Source organism: Hylobates moloch, unplaced genomic scaffold, assembly GCF_009828535.3.
Source record: "Hylobates moloch isolate HMO894 unplaced genomic scaffold, HMol_V3 SCAFFOLD_1, whole genome shotgun sequence".
NCBI lineage: Eukaryota > Metazoa > Chordata > Mammalia > Primates > Hylobatidae > Hylobates > Hylobates moloch.
Window position 1 is genome coordinate 77,405,181 of NW_026652276.1, and position 21,093 is coordinate 77,426,273.

At 35.6% G+C, this 21,093-nt stretch overlaps 2 protein-coding genes across 2 annotated transcripts in view; one reads left to right on the forward strand and one right to left on the reverse strand.

Moving 5' to 3' along the window:
- SCN2A (sodium voltage-gated channel alpha subunit 2) overlaps positions 1-9,003 on the reverse strand; it is a 195,908-nt gene extending 186,905 nt beyond the window's left edge. Inside the window, exons 1-2 of the mRNA XM_058441550.1 lie at positions 8,981-9,003; positions 2,034-2,221 (exon numbers count right to left, since the gene is read on the reverse strand). The gene's annotated coding sequence lies outside the window, so the exon portion shown is untranslated. The remainder of the gene's footprint in view (positions 1-2,033; positions 2,222-8,980) is intronic.
- The window catches only part of LOC116810729 (sodium channel protein type 3 subunit alpha), a 114,796-nt gene continuing 93,819 nt past the window's right edge, over positions 117-21,093 (forward strand). Inside the window, exons 1-2 of the mRNA XM_032755547.2 lie at positions 117-343; positions 17,319-17,508. The gene's annotated coding sequence lies outside the window, so the exon portion shown is untranslated. The remainder of the gene's footprint in view (positions 344-17,318; positions 17,509-21,093) is intronic.

Below are 21,093 nucleotides of genomic sequence, written 5' to 3' on the forward strand. Positions count from 1 at the left end.
GTAGATGGCGGTACCACTTTGAGTGCTATCAGCCTTTTTTTCTTTCTTTCTTTCTTTTTTTTTTTTTTTTTTCTCAAAGCTGTTTTCTGATATATGTTGGGTACCATAGAGTGAATCTCAGAACAGGAAGCGGAGGCATAAGCAGAGAGGATTCTGGAAAGGTCTCTTTGTTTTCTTATCCACAGAGAAAGAAAGAAAAAAAATTGTAACTAATTTGTAAACCTCTGTGGTCAAAAAAAAAAAAAAAAAAGCTGAACAGCTGCAGAGGAAGACACGTTATACCCTAACCATCTTGGATGCTGGGCTTTGTTATGCTGTAATTCATAAGGCTCTGTTTTATCAGGTAAGCTGACAAAACATTTCATTATCTGCACCATAGAACCTAGCTACCAGGTCATTTTCCTTACTTTAAAATCATCTTCATGCTGCTATTTTTAACCCAGTGTTGTTTAAATGTAAATTACAGGAACCAAAGGCATCGTTTGATGTGTAAACTGCTTACTATTTCTTTATCTTTCAAAGAAAATAGAGCCTGTCCGGAAATGGTGATTTATGGTACATACTAGGCATCAATGGTCTTGTGTTTTTGTAGATGCTTATGATTAATTGTATTCAGAAAAATATTTTTTATTATACTTAAAGCTAGTCTAATGAGTTTCCTGGCTGTATGTCATCTATTTAAATGCCCAGTGTGTCCAGTATTTTTTAAACATAAATGTATAGTGAAATTGGAACTATCATTCTTGTGTTTTAGTCTTTTATTTAACAGCTTTAGAGAGGCCATGCATATAGGGAGTGATAACAATATAGAGGTGTTTGGCTTTGTGAAACACACTATCATTTTTCTCTAAAATCTGTTTTCATAGAGAAAAGAACACAATACTAACCATTTAAAAGAGGTTGAACCTTCAAAAAATAAAATAATCTCTATATGTTCCATAATATGCTACTTCTTTATCCTTTAATATATTCATTTTATATTAAATGTTTACCTTTTAATTTATTGATTCAAAAATTATTATATCTTCTTAATTGTTCTATATGCTTGATAGATTGCTGTTTTTTCTGTATATCTTTAACAACTGATTATTTTTATTAATTACCAGGAAGAAACACTGGAGCCATAAAACAATAATTTACTTTATCTATGACTCATATTGTCTGTAGTTGTAATTAGAATATTCTATATAATAACCATAAATGTTTCATTCAGTTAGCCACCACATAATTAGAATAAGAAATTATTGACAGAAAATCTATACATATTAATTGAAAGATAAGTTTTAAAAATCATACAGGGTTTTAAAATACACAACAGGTAGTATAATGTGGCTTATGAGGACAAAGATAAAGGCACAAGTGCTTGTAGGAATTTGCATGGAAACATTTCATCACATTCACTCCAAATAGAGTGTGCCCTATATGAAATGAAGACTTCTGATTTCAACAGGGCTTCCAGTCAGTACTGGTTAAAAGGGCTTCAAAAATAGAACTTGAGGCCTCCAAACTGTAATTTCTAATGATATGTTAAAAAATATTGACATCTCACTTAATATTTTACATTGAGTAGCAATAATAGTCCCCCCGAAAACATTTCAAAATAGTGGTTGCCTGAGAGGAGAGCCCTGGGTCTTGTCTATTTCAGAAGAATTCCTACCATAGAATATAAAGAAAACTATTTCTTTGGACAGGGTTCCCAGAAACGGCTGTTCATTAATTTGAGTGTATTGTACACACCATGCTTCTCTACAGGTGACTAAATGTGAGTAACTTTGTTCTGAGTAAGCACCTGAGCTGGTCTTCATTGAACTGGTTTACATTTATGAATGAATGCTTAATTTTGGCCCCAAATGTTAGCTTTTATTTTTCTTGGTATAGTTGCAACAATCTCTTAGTTATTCATCTGTACATGTGGTCGCCATGTGAAAAAGCAAATACACACAGAGTTCTTCACAAAATGCGCTCTTTCAAAAATTTCGGAAATTAAACCTGCTTTGATTAAATGATATATCAAACACATTTGAATAACTTACTCTTTAAAAGAATGTAGTGGTGATTTCATTTGTAAAGTTGAGAAAAATGCTGTGATTTATTTGAGTACTGAAGATAAAAAGGTTGAACCATAAGCTGAAAGTCTTGGGATCTGGTTAAAGTTCTGCCACTAATGAGTTTTGTTGCCTCAGAAAAGACCCCAAGTATCACGGAAGAGCATTTTCCTTGCCTACAAAGGAAGGAAATTAGAATCAAAGCTATACAAGAACACTTAGTTTTTAAAATTTTCTGATCCTCATTTATTTGGATTTTTCTTCAGTTGGTTTCTCAGCTTAATTAAGATACAACTTTGACTCTCACTGAGTTGTAAATTATGATTGATGTGCTAAATATGAAAGTGGTAAAAGAAAGAAATAGGGGCGTTTCTTGGCCAGTTCCTTCTGTAGTGGAAACAAGCAGGGAACAATATGGAGAAGTGGTTAAGAGCAAGAGCTTGGCAGGTTACATTTTATGGCCACTATTACGTGACAAGTTATTTAAACTCTCTGAGCCTTTATTACATCATCTATAAAATAGGAATAATAATGCCAGTGTTACAGGATTGTGCAACTAAAATAATGTCTGTTCAGTGCTTGGTATAGATCCTGGAACATGATTACGAACCTCCTTCCTCTCTCTCCCTGCCATCCTAACTCACATCAAAAGGAACAGGACAAACATAAAGGCATAAATTTTCATCATTGTTATTATTGTTATCGTTAGTGCTGGTGATATAATATCTTCCACCACAACAGGAAGGATAGAACAAAACTGCCAAATAATTATGTACCTGAAAATTGAATAATTCTCATCCTGGAAGGGTGCCCTTGCTGAAACAACAACAATTGTGTACCTATAACAATATCACTTAGTGTTAACATTCCAGGCAATTCCTGGAGAGTTTATAGAACTCATAATACCTTCCAGAAGACAGTTATTTATGCCCAATATGTTATCATGGACTTCAAAACTTTCTTCTTCTTATGAAAATAGAGGCAAAGGGCCTTATTTCACTTTGCCTTAAGAGGATATACCTGTTAGATGAAGTCTCTGTAAAGATTCACAAAGGGAATCTAGGTTTCACCAAAACCACATTTAAATGCCAAGTAATTTCTACTAAGACCACCAGACAACTGAACCTAAATCTCAGAAAAGTCTTTGCTATGTGATCAACTCACAAACTCTCTAATGCTTCAATTCTATTAACGGTACAATAAGATGTGGAAAGGCAAATTGTGCTTGATGAATGGTTGATGGACTGCAAAATCCCTGCTTTCCTCCAAAGGGTGTTTCTAAGTGCAGCTTCGTGCTCCTGACAGCTGTGTGCTACTGGGGTCTTTGGGAGCTAGAACTTGGATGACCTTTAAGCACCCCAGGCCTCCTAATCCTTCCCTTCAACCACCCTAGGCTTCTTTAAACTGACTCAAGTAACTGCACTGTCAGCTTCATCTTCATGGCAGCCAAGATGACTTAATGGACTCTTGATTAGGCAAATCTGAGAGGGCTAAGAGCTTGGGAGGCTTAAAAATACGAGGGTAGTGTTTCTCAACTGGACAAATGCAGTGCTCGGAATTTGTTGCTCATCTGACTCTCAGTTCTAGGTCACTCCCAGCTCTTACGAGTTCTTATTTTTAGGGTTGATGTTAACTAAAAGCATCCATAAGAATAAGCATTTAAAGTTTTTTTTTTCACCAAAAAATGAACACGTGATTATATAGTGATATTTCTTTACATAGGTAGCTGTGAAGGTTACTTTTTTCTCATTTTCGTTTATGTATAGAAACATGAACTCACTGTAGGTTGGGAATTCATGTTTCATTTGTCACCTAAAAATATATTATTCATTCGAACCTTAATATTAATGGTTGTTTTACCAGTTTTCCAAAACTATGAGGATTAATTACCCACCTACCAGTGAAATATAATTACTTAACAGTCTATTTCTGTACTTTTAGGTTCGTTTTAAATTTTCGATTAATTTTAATTCTAACTGCTTTCATTTTCAAAATTTCTTGCTTACGTTTTACCTTATAAACAACTTTCATGGAAAATCCATATAGAAACTGACATCTGAATTACTTCTTGAGGTAGACTGAACAATTATAACTTGAGGTAGTTAGAAAATTTGGAAGAAAGAAAATCATATTCTTGCTTTATATTGCCGGTTCACACATTATCTTTGATTGAGAAGCTACTTTTTTAGTTCAGCTTTACCTGAAAATATTTTTCCCTCTGGGATGAAATTAACACATTCTTTGTTTATATTTTAACGGGATGTAACAAGTGCAGACACCTATTTCGGAGCAGAATAGTGTTTCCTCTTAATAATACAGCATTAAATAAAATCTTGCCCTTTTACTAAGCACAGACATACTTTGTTTTATTAACTTCCTGATAGGCACCAGCTCTTTGGATACCTAAAATCTGAATCTACATCAGAAATATAATTTGTTAAAGTAGAATAATTCTTTAAAATTTATATGAATACCTACTTAACTGGATACCACAAGTTTCAATGTGCCAAGTATTTTTTTGATTACTTTTTGTAATATCCCACTTCTTTCCTGTAAGGATTTGAAATGATAAAGGACATTGTGGAAAGAATTTTAAAGAAGGTTTTACCCAAGATCTATGAATAAAGAACAACTGAAAAGTAACTTGCAAGCAAGTTACAATATTAAAATACAGCACAAATAAACATATGCTGGGTGTGGTTGTATAAATGAATTTTCAGGAGTTTTAGTTCAGAGAAACTTTATGAAATCTGTAGGATTTCTGTAGGAATTGAATTAGGTTATTTCTGTAGGAATTGAATTGGGTTTTCATTTTTTTGGAGACTGCATATAGGGAGCCCTTCATGTGATTAAACTCTGTGCTGGAGCAAAGTTAGAGAAATGACGGTCCCTTAATTATTAAATAGTGGTTTAATATTGTTTTATTCAATGGGTGAATTCAAAGTCACTCTTTAAATAACTTTGACCATTTTCTGCCAAGAGGCTCCCTTTTGGGAATTTTAATCTCCTGATTTTCAGAATATACTTTATTCTTACTTTGGTTGTACAGAACATTTTGTCCTTTTCCTTTCCCAAGAAAGAGCTTGAACTGGAATAATTCACTAAATTCCAATTCATATTTCTAACAAGTGACATTGTGCTTCTGGTCTAGAGTCCAACATATTCTTGCATAAGGTTTAATAGGACACATTTTGTGGGCTTAAGCCTCTATTTGAGGACTAGTCGCCTGTTTGTTAGTTTCTCTGTCTCCTTGGTGTTTCTGCTTGTGACATTTATTTTTCTCCATATAAGTTGTTTTTATTATGCCTAACTAAACATGTTCCCAAGTACTCTGAGCATTTTCTTTTCATGGAACTTATATAATGGTTGGTCATGACCTTAAATAATAAATTCTAGAAGAAATGAACATAAATTCCCACATGGGCAAAGTAGGTAAGAGAAAGCAGTGAAGCCATTCAGTTGGGTCTGAGGAACTAGAAAGTGCATGCATGCCCTTTTTAAAATGGAAAACGCCTTCTAAGTGCTAGGAGACTGTTACATCAAATGACTTCTCTGAAGAAGCTGAAAAATCCAAATTGTTAGTGAAGATTTCCCTCTGTTGTTAAATGGAATCATCTATTTCAAATTATTTATAATACCAGATAGATTCGATAAAACACATGTATAGGCAGGATCTGGCCAAGGAATTGCAAAGTTTCTTTTTCTCCTTTTGCCAATCTAACCAGTATTTTTGCCAGTTGGGGAAAATAAACCTCATGGAGAGGAAACCTCTTGACCATATTTAGAAGCACAGCTACATTGGCACTCGGATTTCTTTTCTCCTAGTCTAGGCTCAGTCTGTTTCATTTCAAATCCTTGAATCTATGCATTACCTTCTTGATTTCTAGTTTTCTTCCCAATATTAACATCACCACAACACTTAGCATCATTGATTCCTTTTTTTCTTTTTTTTCTGTTGCTATTTTCTGTTGCTAGTGATATCTTGTTTCTGCTATGCTATTTGTTGCAATATGTAATATTCCCACTTCCACTCTGTTCTTTAAATACTATGAAATTTGTTTTTAAAGTTTAAAATTTAGGGCAAACACATTGCCGTCCTTTACCTCTGAAAGGGAAAAATATTATTGATATGATATATGCATGTCCTTGAGATCTGTATGGTCTCAAAATTCTAAACTGTTTTATTGTCTTTGTCATAGCCAATAATAATTACATTTAAAATAAATCCTCCCTTAATATCAGTTTTTGACAATGGCCTTAGTTTCTACTATTGATCTTTTTATATTTATACCAAAAATTAATGTAAACTATTAAATTAGCATTGGAAGAACAGGCAAAAATATAATTCACCATCATACTGTGTTCTCTTACACTGACATAAAGCATGAATAGTATGGGATAAGAATATAAATCAAGTATATATACCTGGAATGAGAACTTCTTGGCCAGTAAATAGGAGGTAAAAAAGAAAAAAGCAAAATGAGAAAAGAAAAAAATAGATTTATAGGACCTCACCAATAAAAATGTCAGGAGAGAAAAAAAAACACAGCTAAAGAGAAAGAGATATGCAAACATACTGAAAGAAAACAAAAAGAGGTAGAACATTACCAGCTTATTCACAGAGTGGCCCACAGCTGTGGATGCACATTAGAATCATTTGGGAAACTTAAAAAAGAGCAATGCTTGGCTCCACTTTCAACCAATTCAATCAGATTCTCTGAGGTGGAATCTGGGTATCAATATTTGCTTAAAAGCTCTGCAATTGTAGTTCAAATGTGTAGCCAGGTTTGAAAACCAATTGACTAGAGAAAGACAAAAAAAAATAACAGAAGCCAATGAAAACTTGGCTAGGGAAGTGAAAGATAGTTGACAAATGCTTTTCAAAATAATTTCAAAGTGCTAACCAGCGGGCATGTGTTAAGTAGAGATATTATGCAAATATTTAAGGAAGCAACAAAAAATACGCTTGTGTCCATTTCTCCCTTGGTTGAACACACTGGCATTTATTTATGTGTTTAAATAATTTTACATTTGAAATTGTTAATTTATTATCCCAATGATATTTGAAAGTTGATTCAGCTGCTGGTTTTGGTATATTTTGCAAGCTAACCATACAAGCAATGTACACATTTGGAGCTGAGCATCCATAACTTTAAGTTTGTACAACCATAGATTCACTCACTGATTTATTTCTTACTTACAAATTGCTACGTGGAGAACTAAGTCTTGAATAATCAAATAAGAGTAGGTCTACTGAAAGATATTCTTTGAATCTCCAAATCATCAGTTGGAAGCAAAACACTTCGATTTTTAATTTTTTAAAAGTTGAATTTAGGCAGATTTGGAGGAAAGGCAGATTCTGTAAACGAACATATTTTTTAAAGCCAAAATGCATTTTAAAAGATATTTTCAGAAAATGGTATATCTGAGAAAGAAGTGAATTAATCTAATAGTGGAGCGAAATTAATAATTAATTGCATTTTTTAAAAAGAATCTCATTCCTAAGATGAGTCAGCTTTTAAGGAGATATTTCCTGGGTTAACACCCCAGTTGCTGTTCCGGATTGGTTTCCCACAACTGGGTAGGAGACATAGAGGACAATCCTCTACAGGTCCTTCAGAAAAGATTATATCCTAAAGTCTTTTCTCTAAAGGATCATCATTTAGTGTTAGTATTTAACTATGCTTTCTTCACCCATCTCTAACATTCTGCCAACGTGGTCAGTAAAATGATTATCATAACAGAAAATATCTGTTAAATGTCAAGATGAGAATATCCACATTTTGAGGCAGGTCGCTGGTGCTTCTGTGATAAACAGAAGAAATACTGGCCAAGGAATTGCAAAGTTATCATGTTCGAGGCCAGGGTTATGATGAATGTGTGTGACACAGTGCTTGTGTCCTCCCATTGGGATTGGATCATTTATTTAAAAAAAATCCAACCTTTATACACAAAGTATTTGGGAAGTCTGCAATGAAAATATAAATAAGAAACCAATGAGATATTGATAAGAATGAAAGCCTGAACCAGGGGAGGAATGCTTTTATGAAGAAGGGTCACCTTAAATAACACAATCAGTGTAGAGGGGGAATAATTTATGGTTGGTATAACCATTCCCCTCTACCAACATGATGACAATTGTAAGAACTAACTAGATTCTTTTGAGGAAACATTCCAACTCCTTATTCAAAAGCACTTTGTACATTTTGAAAAGGAAAGGGTAAAGCATGAAGGTAAATGAAAAGTGGCAGAGCACATCCAAATCAAGATGCAGATTTTCATGCAAATAAACACTAGAGTTAAGATACACCATGAAAACAACAATAGTCAGCTCCCTCTTATGCATTTGTAAGGGATGGTTTTCTACTCAGTATCTTAAAATTATCCTGTCATTGTAAGACACCTTTCTTTTAAATATCCCATTAAATCTACGATAGTGGTGCCAGTTCAGAAAACACTTTGTGAGATCAATTTAATCAGAAAATAATACACTTCCTCCTCTCCCCCAAAAATCCATATCCCTCAAGAAAGCTAAATTTGGGAAGTTTCACACTTAACAAAATAGTTTCTATTTATTCTCTCAATTTATTTCTGAATAAAAATTTTGAAGACAGATATTTAAGACATTAAAAAAGGCACTTGATGTGGGAACTCAATACTTTCTGATTGACTTTTCTGTAAACCTAAAATGGTTCTAAAAAAAAAGTCTGTTAATTTTTAAAGAGGAGTGACACTTGAAGAATGAGTGAACTCAATGTCTGATTTTGCACTGGCAATTTTATCAGGATCCTGAATTCTCCATGTCCTTGAGGAGACAGCTCAGGTGGCACACCTGGCATACGGCAGGTCATATCTCCCTCCTGGCATCTTCCCTCTCACCTCTTCTTAGGTTTCTCCTCAGGATTACTGCCCTCACTAATCAGTTTCTTACTTACCAGGTCCTCTATCCTCTGGAGGGTGAAGACAGACAGACCACGCCAGTCTTCAGCAGTTTGGTTGCTACAATCCCTGTTTAAAACAAAATTTTTTATTATATATAATTTTCTCTTACCTGTGGAATTCTGGATCTCCTTTAGCCTCAAAAGAATTGAGCACTGAACGGCATCCCCTTCCTGTCCTTATGTGCAGAGACCTTTTACTCTGCAATCCCCGCTGCAGTAAGTGGCATCATCCACACCTAAATCAGGGCAGTGCACACAGTCCTTTGCTCTATTTTGGTGCCAATGATGTGCTCAGAGGCTGCAGGAAAAACACAGATTCTCTGGGTCCTGAATTCAGATCCCAGGAAAGACTTTTTTTTTTTTTCATCTTTTCTTTATTTCAAAGGGCCCTTTTTGGGAGAGATATGGCCAAGTGACTGGTCATATTTCACTGAAAACCAGCCTTAAAGTTTTCTAGGTTTTTCTTTTAACTGCAATTTGTATGGAATTTCTCAGTAGGAATTTTTTTATATTACCATTTCATGAAGACGTCATGTGTACAAAATTGAATATCTAGAGTTAGAAAGGATTCAAGGGATAGTTCTTTTCAGCAACTGATCTTCAAGTTATATTCTACTCAAGGCATTTATATTATTTATTCATCAAGAAACAGTTTAAATTTGGGCTGGAGAGGACCTATGCAAGCATCTAGTTCACTGAAGTCTTCTAAAATGAATATATCCTCTAATAGATGTGACACACCTACCTCAGGAACATGATTTATATAAGGTTTAGTGACCCACGTTCAGGGTATAAGGGTATTGCTATACCCTCAGAAGTTTCTCTCAGAAGGGACAAACATTTGGAGTAAGCCTAGTACAGAGTCCCAAAGTCTGGACACTGAACTAGAGTTTTAGTGATAAAAGAGGTACTACAAATTAACTGGTCAATTTCCCACCTCTCCCTTCTTTTTTACTCACATAAACACAAAACATCTGAGATCTCAAGTGTTCAATATATCACACAAGTGACAGCAGAGACAAGTCTAGAATACAGTTTGTCTGATTTGCAACTTGTATATCTCTCCTTCTGTTTTCCTCTCTCTTATCTTTTCATTAAATCTCATTTCTAAGAAATATAGGGCAGGGGCATGTTTTTCTAGTATATTGCATTACCTTCTGTGGCACCATCTTAGAGTGATCCACTCTGTAACATTATAACCATGTATCTAAGGGGCCTGTTTAGTGGGGAAGGCCTCTTTATGTGATTGGTTTTTTTGCTGATGAAGAATCAAATGGCAGCTGAACTTCAGACACACCTAAATCATCCTGTGCTCCGGTGTAGTTTACCATTTGCACTCATCTGAAAGCAGTGATTAAAACCTCTTTGCTCTGAGCTAGACAAATCCCAATCCTCCGTATTTTAAATCTCAAAGGAGCGCAGATAACATGTGGAGTAGTCAACACCGCCATCTTGAAGTAATGTAAGTCATACCTCAAGTTCCCAGTTCTCAATTTTCCTCAGGTTGCCAAGTGAAAAAGGCAATCGACTCTCAACACTCAGTTGTGAAAACAGTGCGCTGTCATTTTGATTACAGTCAGTAAACAGTCTGTGTTTGCCTGGAAAGAAACTGCCTAAAGCACGTGGTACCAGCAAGCAGTAGGAGACATGTGGCTGAGGGCAACACATAGGGCTCTCTATTGTGGCTGATGTTGGGATAGGAAAGGGATCAAGGATTGTTCGGAGAATGCTGTTTGCTTTATATTTGTCATGTTGCCAATGTACTTCAAAATAGAAAGCTTCCTGTAATTCTGTTATATTCTGATTTGCATGTGGTTTCTGCTCCACTGTGCACACAGAGAGAGAATATTCACTTATGGACCAACTAGCTTTTTCACTATGGTGTTTCGTAGACCAAAAGACAAAAGCAGCAACCTGACTACATAAAATAGAAAAACTATTGATCCAGAGACAGCCCCCTCCCCCTTGTAGAACATCTCAGAATAAGGGATTCTCCTCTTGCTTAATTCATGCATTTGTTCATGGGTTTGATCCCTTGGAGGAGAGTGATGGAGTAGGGAACAGGTATATCTGAAAAAAGCACAGTGCATTAGAAATATAATGAGTCCCATGTATGTAATTTTAAATGTTCTAGATATTAATATCAAAAAAAGAAAACAATAAGATTGATTTTATTAATGATATATTTTGTTGAAGATGATATGTCCTAAATATTTTGAAATTTGGCACCTACCCCCATTTCAAATGCTCAGTTCCTCATGTGGTCAATGGCTACCACATTGGACAGAATGTTTGTAAGATTTGTTTGGGCAATTGTATCCACCATATATCTAATAATGTCCTGCTTACTGTGGTAGGTAGTCAATACATCCTATCCTCAAGGAATTTAATAATAAATGTAGAAGCAATAAGGCACATCTTCAATAACAACAGAAGATAGAATATATATAATTACTGTAAAAATTTTAGTAGGATTTTAACAGGTGACAGTTGATGGTCAATGATATTTCAGACAGCATGAACATTTTTGAACGCCAGATGTCAGAGGCTGGGGTCTTTTAAGGAATGGAAATATACAGAGTATGTAAGATGTAGCTGGAGAAGTTCATTGGTAAGATCATTGTAGAGAGGCTTTGATTAATTTTCCCAAATAAAAAATTATAGAATTTGATGGCAACATTTACTAGTCATGTGACCTTGGGCAAGTTACTTGCCCCTCTGAACATTATAGTTTTCTTATCTAAAAAATACAAACAACAATCATGTTTATCTTATATATTTGTTATGAATATTAAATGAAGTAATCAGTCCCTCATAAGTGACAAGTGCTTAATCACTGTTCTCTATTATCATTCTTACTTCTCTAAGATATTTTGAAGTGGGAAATACTTTAGGTAAAGTATTCAGTCTTCAATTTGGTTTGTTTTAAAGAGTGTCTAGTAAACTTGGCATAGTTATATAATTATTTTTGAGGTAAAGAGGATTGTAATGTATGTATTTTGATTTAGATTAAATAAGCCTACATAATTAGTAAATATAGTGCCTATAAAGTTTGACTTTGTTTTTCCTACATTGAGTCCTTTTATGTTTTATCATCTTAATAGCTATATAATACAAAACAAAGTTATCTGATTTACTTAATCAATACCCCATTAGTGGACGGTTTCATTTTTTCTAGACATTGCTATTATAAAATGTGTTGCCATAAATAGAATATGTGAGTTTCTAAAGATTGGGCTGAATTTCCAAATAATAAATCTAAAAAAAAAAAAAACTACTAAATTTTTCAGAAACCAAAATTAAATAATTCATTGATTTAAAAAAGTATTCATTGAGCACTACTATGTGCGTGTACTGTTCTAGACACATGAGATTCATTGGTGAAAATAGACCCCAAAAAGGCAAATATTCCAGCCCCTGTGCTGTTTCTGTGCCATCCAGGAGAGACATAAAATGAATAATAAACATTATAAGTAAGTTATATAGTACCTAACAAAATGATAAGTGACTTGGAAACATCAGAGCAGGGTAAGAGATTAGAGGAGAAGTGTGAGCAGGTCTCTTTAAGAAGGTAAACTTTTGGCCAAGACTTGAAGGAGATAAGAGTTAGTCATTCAGCTTCCTAGATGAAGAACATACTGGAATGAGGGAATAGTCTGTGTGTGCTTCCAGGTACAGAGGACAGCTGGAAGCCAGTTAGGCTACAGAGAACTGAGGGAGGAGGAGAATAGAAGGAGGTGCCTTCCACTAGATAACCAAAAGGTCAGACAGATTATAAGGCCTTTTAGGCAATTGTAAGGATTTGGGACTTTTTTTCTGGGTAGCTTCTGGGTGCTTCTGAGCAGAGGAATGATTTGATTCGATTTCTATGTTCTCAAATCACTCTGACAGGCGAGGTAAAAACAGGCTATATGAGAGTCAGGCTGGCAGCAGGGAGACTGAAAGCGATTGCAGGCTTCTGTGTAATACTGCTGTAAATCATTTCAAGGTTCCAGGTGCAGCGAAATTACACCATAGGCATCAAATGAATAAATAAATGAGACTGAAGAAGCTATGATTGTCATCTTTAAGAAACCGCAAAAATCAAAGTGATATGCCCAGTATACACGTTTCTAACCTGAAAAAAAAAAAAAAAAAAAAAAAACGTAAAATCCTGGATTCGGTAAGCTAGGTATTGTCAAAGTGTGGTTCCTGGGCTGGCAACATCAGCATTATCTGTGCATTTGTTAGAAATGCAAAATTGGGTCCCAGCCATATATACCTGGGGTGGAGCCCAGAAAGCTGTGTTTTAACAAGAAGTTAGCCCGGTGATTCTGATGCTAAATTTTGAGAACCACTGCTTTAAACTAGGTTGGTGAAACTAGATGGCCTAAAAGATTCTTTTCAATGTTAGGATACAGTGCTTCCAAGTTCATTTCTTAATATTTATTTTTATTATAAAATTAAGTATAGTCCTTGAGAAAAAAGGGTTTATAAGAAGTATAGAATCATGCTAAAGAATGAAAAAGTCTTTTACATCACATAGAGGAACTTGATTTTTATTTATTATATCCCACCTCTTTTAAAAAGTGATGCAAGGTTTTATATATATATCTTTGTGCAATAGGAATCTCAAGACAAGGAAAATGGAGAAAATGTATGTGATACATCTGTTAAGGACTGTAGGCTAATGAATTTACTCTTTCAAAATGTACACTTAGCTCTGAGCCTCCTGAGCTCAACATTTTTAAAGGAAGAAATGAATTTTATACAACACAAAGAAAGAAGTCTCAGACTTTAAGTTAACATGAACCACCAGGAAGGTGATCAAAGTTACTACAAGGAGAATCTCTGGAGCTCCCCAAGAACTGAATGGACAACTTGGCTTCCTAGACAACATTCCAGTATTTCACCCTGTAGTATCTTGGTGATTTGCCCATTTGAAGTTACCTCTTTAATAGGGACCTGAAGTCTTAAAACCAAGTGAGCAGATGGTAATTGAGATTGTTACCTCTTCACAGAGGTTGAAAAGCCAACCAGATTCCCACCCAGATGGAAAGCTGTCCCTTCCTCATGGCAAAGCTTGTGAGTTCCTCCATGACCACCCCTGGATCTGCTTCTGTTCTTGTGCAAAATGCTGAATAGCCAGAATTTTACAGCCTACTGCATGACACAAATGGTTGTAACCTGAAAAATTCTTAAGCGGGTATATCATGTCATCAGTATAAAGGATGATAAAAACAATTGAAAGAAAATAAAGTTGTATTCATGGCCAGAAATAAAGCGTAAAGATGCAAAATGATGCTAAAAATAATGGAGCCATAGTAAAACAAAAATTTTACAACACTGGGAACTAGAAGATCTTAAAGGATAAATAAATTTTCAGGATAAACTAAAATAACCAGAAAAGAGGATACAAACTTACCTCTAGAATATTCAATTGTTGATATTAGCATAAGTATTAATAACAATACTAAGTAGAAATGGCTTAAGAAAAATAAAATTAAAGATTTAATTTGTCTAAGATTCCTCAGCTGGTGACATCTAGCATTTTTAGGGTAAAGTTTCTATCATGCTGTTTGAGCTATCACTTCCTTATTTGAAAACCAAAGAATTTCCCCTAAATTACTAAAATGCTGAAATTTTATCAAGATAATTTCAAATGCAGGTTAACTGTTTTGGGGGATCTCCAGATCCAATAGATGTATCAGGTCATCTGAAAGCAAAGTTTCTGGACCATCTTATCTCATCACCTTCTAAATGAAATTCACTAAGTTTAACTAATTGCAACCATCAGAGAAAGACTTTTTCGACTGAACCTTGTACGCATCTGTGCAAAATAAAATTTAAGATGTCTGTTGAGCATGTTGCTTCATGTCCTTTATACTATATCCTAAACAAACTTTCCTCCCTTCAGTTTAGTTCTTGAAAAATGTTTGCTTTTTATATACAACTTTTAGGAAATGTGTTTGTTTTGTTTTTTCCTAAAATAGAACAAAATTTGTGTGATCCAATATGCTTCAATTTTTTCTTAGTTATTGGGGACATTACAGCAAAATTCCAGGCTTCATTGCCAAAAGCAGTCAGATCATATTCTTTACTCATTCCTTTAGAGCATCCTTTCTCAAATAGTCATCCATGCATTGCTTGCACAAAACTCACTCGGGGAGTGTATTAAAAATGCAGATCCCTCGGCCCTACCTCAGACCTACTTTTTGCAGAATCTCCAGAAATTGAATCCAGAAATCTGCATCTTTTACAAGTAGCACAGGTGATTCTTTTTTTTTTTTTTTTTTTTGAAGTGGGGTGGATGGAGTCTCACTCTGTCACACAGGCCAGAGTGCAATGGCGTGATCTCAGCTCACTGCAACCTCTGCCTCCCAGGTTCAAGCAATTCTCCTGTGCCTCAGCCTCCTGAGTACCTGGGATTACAGGTGCACACCACCACACCTGGCTAATTTTTGTATTTTTAGTAGAGACGGGGGTTTCACCATGCTGGTCAGGCTGGTCTCGAACTCCTGACCTTGTGATCCACCCACCTGGGCCTCCCAAATTGCTGGAATTACAGGCATGAGCCACCGCACCCCACTGCACAGGTGATTCTTAAGCTCACTGAAATTCAGAATTGCTTACAGTCCAATTTTATATAATAGTTAATTTGTAAGCCAGGGCTGCTTTTAAAAATAAGTGAGATGCAACTCTTATTAAGATATAACGCAGTTTGAAGTATGTGGCCTAAAGTGGAGTATGAAGCCACATGCAGGAATCACTGCGATTTCCCATGGATATTGGAATTGAAAAAAGAAAAAAAAAAAAAACTCCTGTTTGTAGCCAAGGCCATAAAATATATTTTCTCCAATCTGTAAATCAGTAATTTTCACAAGGATAGGAAAAAGAAAGATAACTCAAGCAAATCAGAAACTTCTGGGATGCTTTCTCAAACTCCACCCTTCTGCTCCTCCTTATTCCCTCTTCGATATCCAGCCCTCCCTACCTCATCCCCCTCCACATCCCAGCAAAAAGCTCTCAAATATTTTAAAAATGTATTTAAATTGATGTTTTGGTTATTTAACATGCTTAACATCATGTTCATTATAGCTCAGGCTGAAGGTCAAAGTATTTAAAACTTTAGTTACTTGTGTACTATGAAGACAAGGGAAATAACATTTATTAAGCTTGTGGCTGTGAAGTAGAGGGAACTAACGTTTATTGAAGAATTACAAATTTATGCAACAATCTATTGCTCAATTTCTGATGCAAGGTGTGTCTTATGGGTATTATTATTAGCATTTGTGTTATTGTTACCACTTAGTGAGAGGTAAGAGAAGAGAGGCAGAGGCCAGATCGTGAAGGCACTTCCATACTTTGCTAAAGTGATTCTGAGTCACTGAGAGCCACTGACAGATTTGAACAAGGGTAGGATATGTGTTTTGAAACCATCACTCTGGTAACAGAATAGAGGAAAAAAAATGATGGCTTAGGAGAGAGTTCATCTGGAGGCAAAGATTTTATAGACCATGTATAAAATCGTAAAAGTGAGATTTAATGTTTTTTTGTTATGGTAAGTGGTCAAGGGAAATTTACTGGTGAGAATTCATGACTAGTTTGGCTTATGAGCATTGTATAAATGAATTGCAGTAAATATTGTTTTAAATGTTAGTTACTGATTTTAGAATTATATATATTGCCCTTTGAAATAATTATTATTGGTTTAACTCTGCTAAGCCATTGCTATTGGTTATAGCAGAAAGGAGTATGACATCTGGTTATTACATTTAGGTTAATATTTAGCATGCTGGCTTTTTTCCTCAGCTTGTCTAAAATGTACTCTTAGAAGCTACTAAATAGGTTTATTTGTCTTATTTTAGTAAGCCAATCAAACTGGGTTTTAGGTGGAGAGGAGAAGGAACTAGAAAATGACCTACAACACCAAAGTGAACCACATGTTCCACTAGTCTACCTCTTTGGTCTTTGAGATGTTTGAGGAAAAGAAGCAAAGGGGAAGATGTAAGGAGGGAAGAGCAGAGAAGGCAGCAAGAGGGAAGAACAGAAGGATGCTCAGGAGTGCCAGCATGCCTTCAGAAAGACTAAATGGATCAAGGCTGCCAAAGAGGGGGGAGCGCCCGTTTCCCCACCCTAGGATCCTGGCAGTGGTTCCTGGTCCCATTCTTCCTAAGTCGTGCTAGGGCATGCTTTTAACAAGGGTCAAATATCTTGCTTTGCATCATCCTTGCTTTCTTGATCTAGGGCTATAAAAAAGAAAGGAATAAAACCCAGACACAGAGCCAGAGCACCCCTATGCCAAATGTCAAAGATTATAGGCTAATTTCACCTGTATTCTCTTTCTACACAGATCATGGAGCAAGAAAACTGAAGCCAAGCCACATTAAGGTTTGACAGGGATGAGATATCTGTCAAGGATTCATAGTAGAGTGGCTTACTGGGAAAGGAGCAAAGAATCTCTTCTAGGGATGTTGTAAGAATAAATGAGATAATTCACAGAAGGCACCTGGAGTTTTCCGGAAAAAGGTGCTGTGACTAAGGTAACTAAACAACTTCTGGGTATAAATTTGTTTTTGTGGAAAATAAACTAAAATCTCTACTATTTAACAAGGACAGCTGTATCAGGACCAAAAGATGGTAAAGGGGTGCTTTCTTCCTTCCTCTACCAGTTTGTTCTTCTGAAGAGGCAAATACATACAGGGAGACATAGCACAGATGAACTTAGGGAATGGAATGATGCCAAAGGCTATTGAAGTAAGAAAGATTAACTCAGTTTGTTTGTTTGTTTGTTTGTTTTTTTGAGACAGAATCTCTCTCTGTCGCCCAGGCTGGAGTGCAGTGGCGTGAACTTGGCTCACTGCAAGCTCTGCCTCCCAGGTTCACGCCATTCTCCTGCCTGGGACTACAGGTGCCCGCCACAAGCCTGGCTAATTTTTTGCATTTTTAGTAGAGATGAGGTTTCACCGTGTTGGCCAGGATGGTCTCGATCTCCTGACCTCGTGATCCGCCCACCTCGGCCTCCCAAAGTGCTGGGATTACAGGCATGAGCCACTGCGCCCGGCAACTCAGTTTTTTATATATTTTTCTTTTAAGAGAGACATTCATCTTGTGTATTTAGTAAATTACCCTGGACTGTATTTACTTTAAATTTTATTATATTTATTTGGTAATTAGATCTATGGCTCACCTGACTGTATGGGGTAAAGGTCATCCAAATATGTGGTGAGTACTTGGTTGTGAGCTGGCTTCTGGATTGGTCAAGTTTTTGAACTGACCAAAGACTATTTATTTATTTGGTGTATCATCTGCAACTAACTAGAAAAACTGTCTAAAACTGTCTTAGTCAAGAAAGATGTTTATTGAACAGAACAAGCAGTGCAGAGGTTGTTCGGGTCCACGAGCTGAGTGATCCATCAAAGGCCCAGGGGTCAATATGTCTCTGTGACCTGCCACCCTCAGTGTGTCAGCTTTGACCTCAGATTGGCATCTCTTCTGGTTTTAATTTGGCTGAAGTAGTGCCATGTATTCTATCCCAATAGAAAAGGGTCCAGAGGACAGAGAACGCTATCTTCTCTTTGTTCTCTTTCTTGGGAGTGAAGAAACTTTTTACAAACAATGACTCGACTGAAGTCCCCTCACCTTTCATTGGCCAGAATTAGATCATATACCTGGTCCTTAAACAAAGATGGGCAAGGGTCTTGAAGGAAACATCTGGAATAGAATGAATACTGGGGGGTTAAACACACAGTTTACTTTGCAAGCATTTAATAGAAACATTAAAGAGCTAATAAATCCAATGATGCTGATTTGTCCTTTAAAATGTTGACTTAATTTTTGTTACTAGTTAGCAGTTGTCTCTTCAAGCTAATAACTATATGATAAGGACGAAGTTACAGAAAATACCAACCCCTAAAAATTAATTCGTTCCAGGATAATTATCTTGAAGATAGAGATGAACTCATGCTTTTTATACTAAGCTATATTTTTTCTCAGAGCCATGACATTGAGTCCAGGTACAGAAAAACAGAAATAGATCATCTTGTTAAATAGTTAACACATGTTGGCAATCATGTGTTTAGCTAATAGAAACGGAACAATAACATAAAGAAGGTCTATTTTTCATTTATGTTTGGCTATAACATAGTGATACCCTTGCTGTAGAGTTACTTTCTCAATAGGTTTATTCAGACTAATAGTAATGCTGATTTCCTTGACAACACACTGAGAGCAAGAGGTATTGAAATAGAAGAAGCTAGCCTAGGCTTTTAATTTATCATTAAATAACTCCAAAGTGTGTAGCATACATGTGAAAGCAGACGTGGGTTTTATGTTTGTTATTAATTCATTCCTGTTTGCTTTATCTCCTATGTAGAAATAAAGATGAGGCCTATATTGCTACATTTCTTAGATTATACCACTGATTCCTGACACAGGGCTTTATACATAGTAACCTCCCAGTAAGGTAGCTGATTTATCCTAATTTTGTTTCAGCAAACATCAAGAATCTTCTCATTTTGCAGGCTTAGGTACCTAGGCTTTTCTTTTTTTTTTCTGAAATAGACAGGTTTAAATCTTGGCTCCTTGTCTTATCTAGTCTACCTGCACCTAAGTTTCTTGATCTCTAAAGTGGAAATAATAATGGTATCAACCTCATGAAATTGTAATGGTGATTAAATGGGCTAACATGCATATATTGCACGACAGTGTCTGAGATATAGTAATCATTCAATAGAATTTTGTTTATTGTTATTCAATCTTCACAGCCCCCTGATTAAGGTATTATTTCAAAACTATTGAAATTATAGAAAATAGTATTTAATTCTGCCTTGGAATGTGTCCAGTGGTTATCATTATAATGTGCTGAGTGCTCTGTGTATGCCTTTGATAAATCTTATGCTGTTGGGTGCATATGCTGCCTGAGAATATATGGTAAATAACAGACAATCATTAGCCCTCAGTGAAAATTTCACTGGGAAAAATAACTAATTTTCTTCAACAGGTAGTTCATTGGTCAATCTTGTCTTTTACATTATACCCTTACTATAATAGTCTCTTGTAGATACCAAGAAAATACAGCATCCCTCCTCAGTAATGGACCCAGTCCTTCACAGCAACTCACACTCTCCTTCTCAAAGACATGAAAATACATTGCAGATTTTTTTAATGCTATCTCAAGTTGTATGACATACAGCAACTTTCCATCCATAAAGATGAAAAATTTACAGCCTTCTGACACAATCTTGTTTCCATGGAAACAGACCAGAACTAATCGATTTTGTCTGCAACATAATCATAAAAATCCCGACAGAGAGAGGGAAAGAGAGACACTACGAATACTACAGGTTATGGACCAATACAATTTGCCAAACTGTCTGCTGTTCTGGAAAATTAGGCAAGATGAGAACCCATAGGCCATGACTAATGGAAAAAAATAAATTTTTCCTTAGTAACGCCACAGCATATCCTAAATGTTTACAATGCTATTTTTCTAGATTCTGATTCATTAACAAATATTAGTCTTGTACTCATTGTAGTGGCTGGCTTCAAGTACTTTCGTAAGATTATGTTAGCATCATAGTACACTGATATGTGAGGCTAGAAAACTGAAATGAACTAGTCAAATCTATTTTTCTGTAGTTATGTATATACAGCTTAGATCTTTTAGAGCAAATGATGTAATAGTTAAGATTCAAGACAAATATGTCAACTATAATAGAAAAAGTCATAATTTGTGTTTGTCAGTAGACATTTTAGAGGAGATTACTTAGCTTCTTTGGGACTGTTCTTCATTTATTTTACAGGCAGAGAGTTGGACTAATTGTTAAATCCCAAGTATGTCTTTTAATTAGCATCTTGGGAATTCCTCTTTGGCATCTAGGTAATTGTTCTGACTTCATTGTCTATCATCCTCTCTGTTCCCTTTACTTAAAAATTGGTAGTTGTGTGAGTCTCGCCTCTTCACTCATCATCCTTTCATTCTTTTTCCTTAGGCAATGCCATGCATATTCTTAGCTTCAGCTTCAACCAGTGACTGTTTTTTTTTTTTTTTTTTTTTGGACAAGGTCTTGTTTTGCAGCTTAGGCTGGAGTGCACTGGCGAGATCATAGCTCACTGCAGCCTTGAAT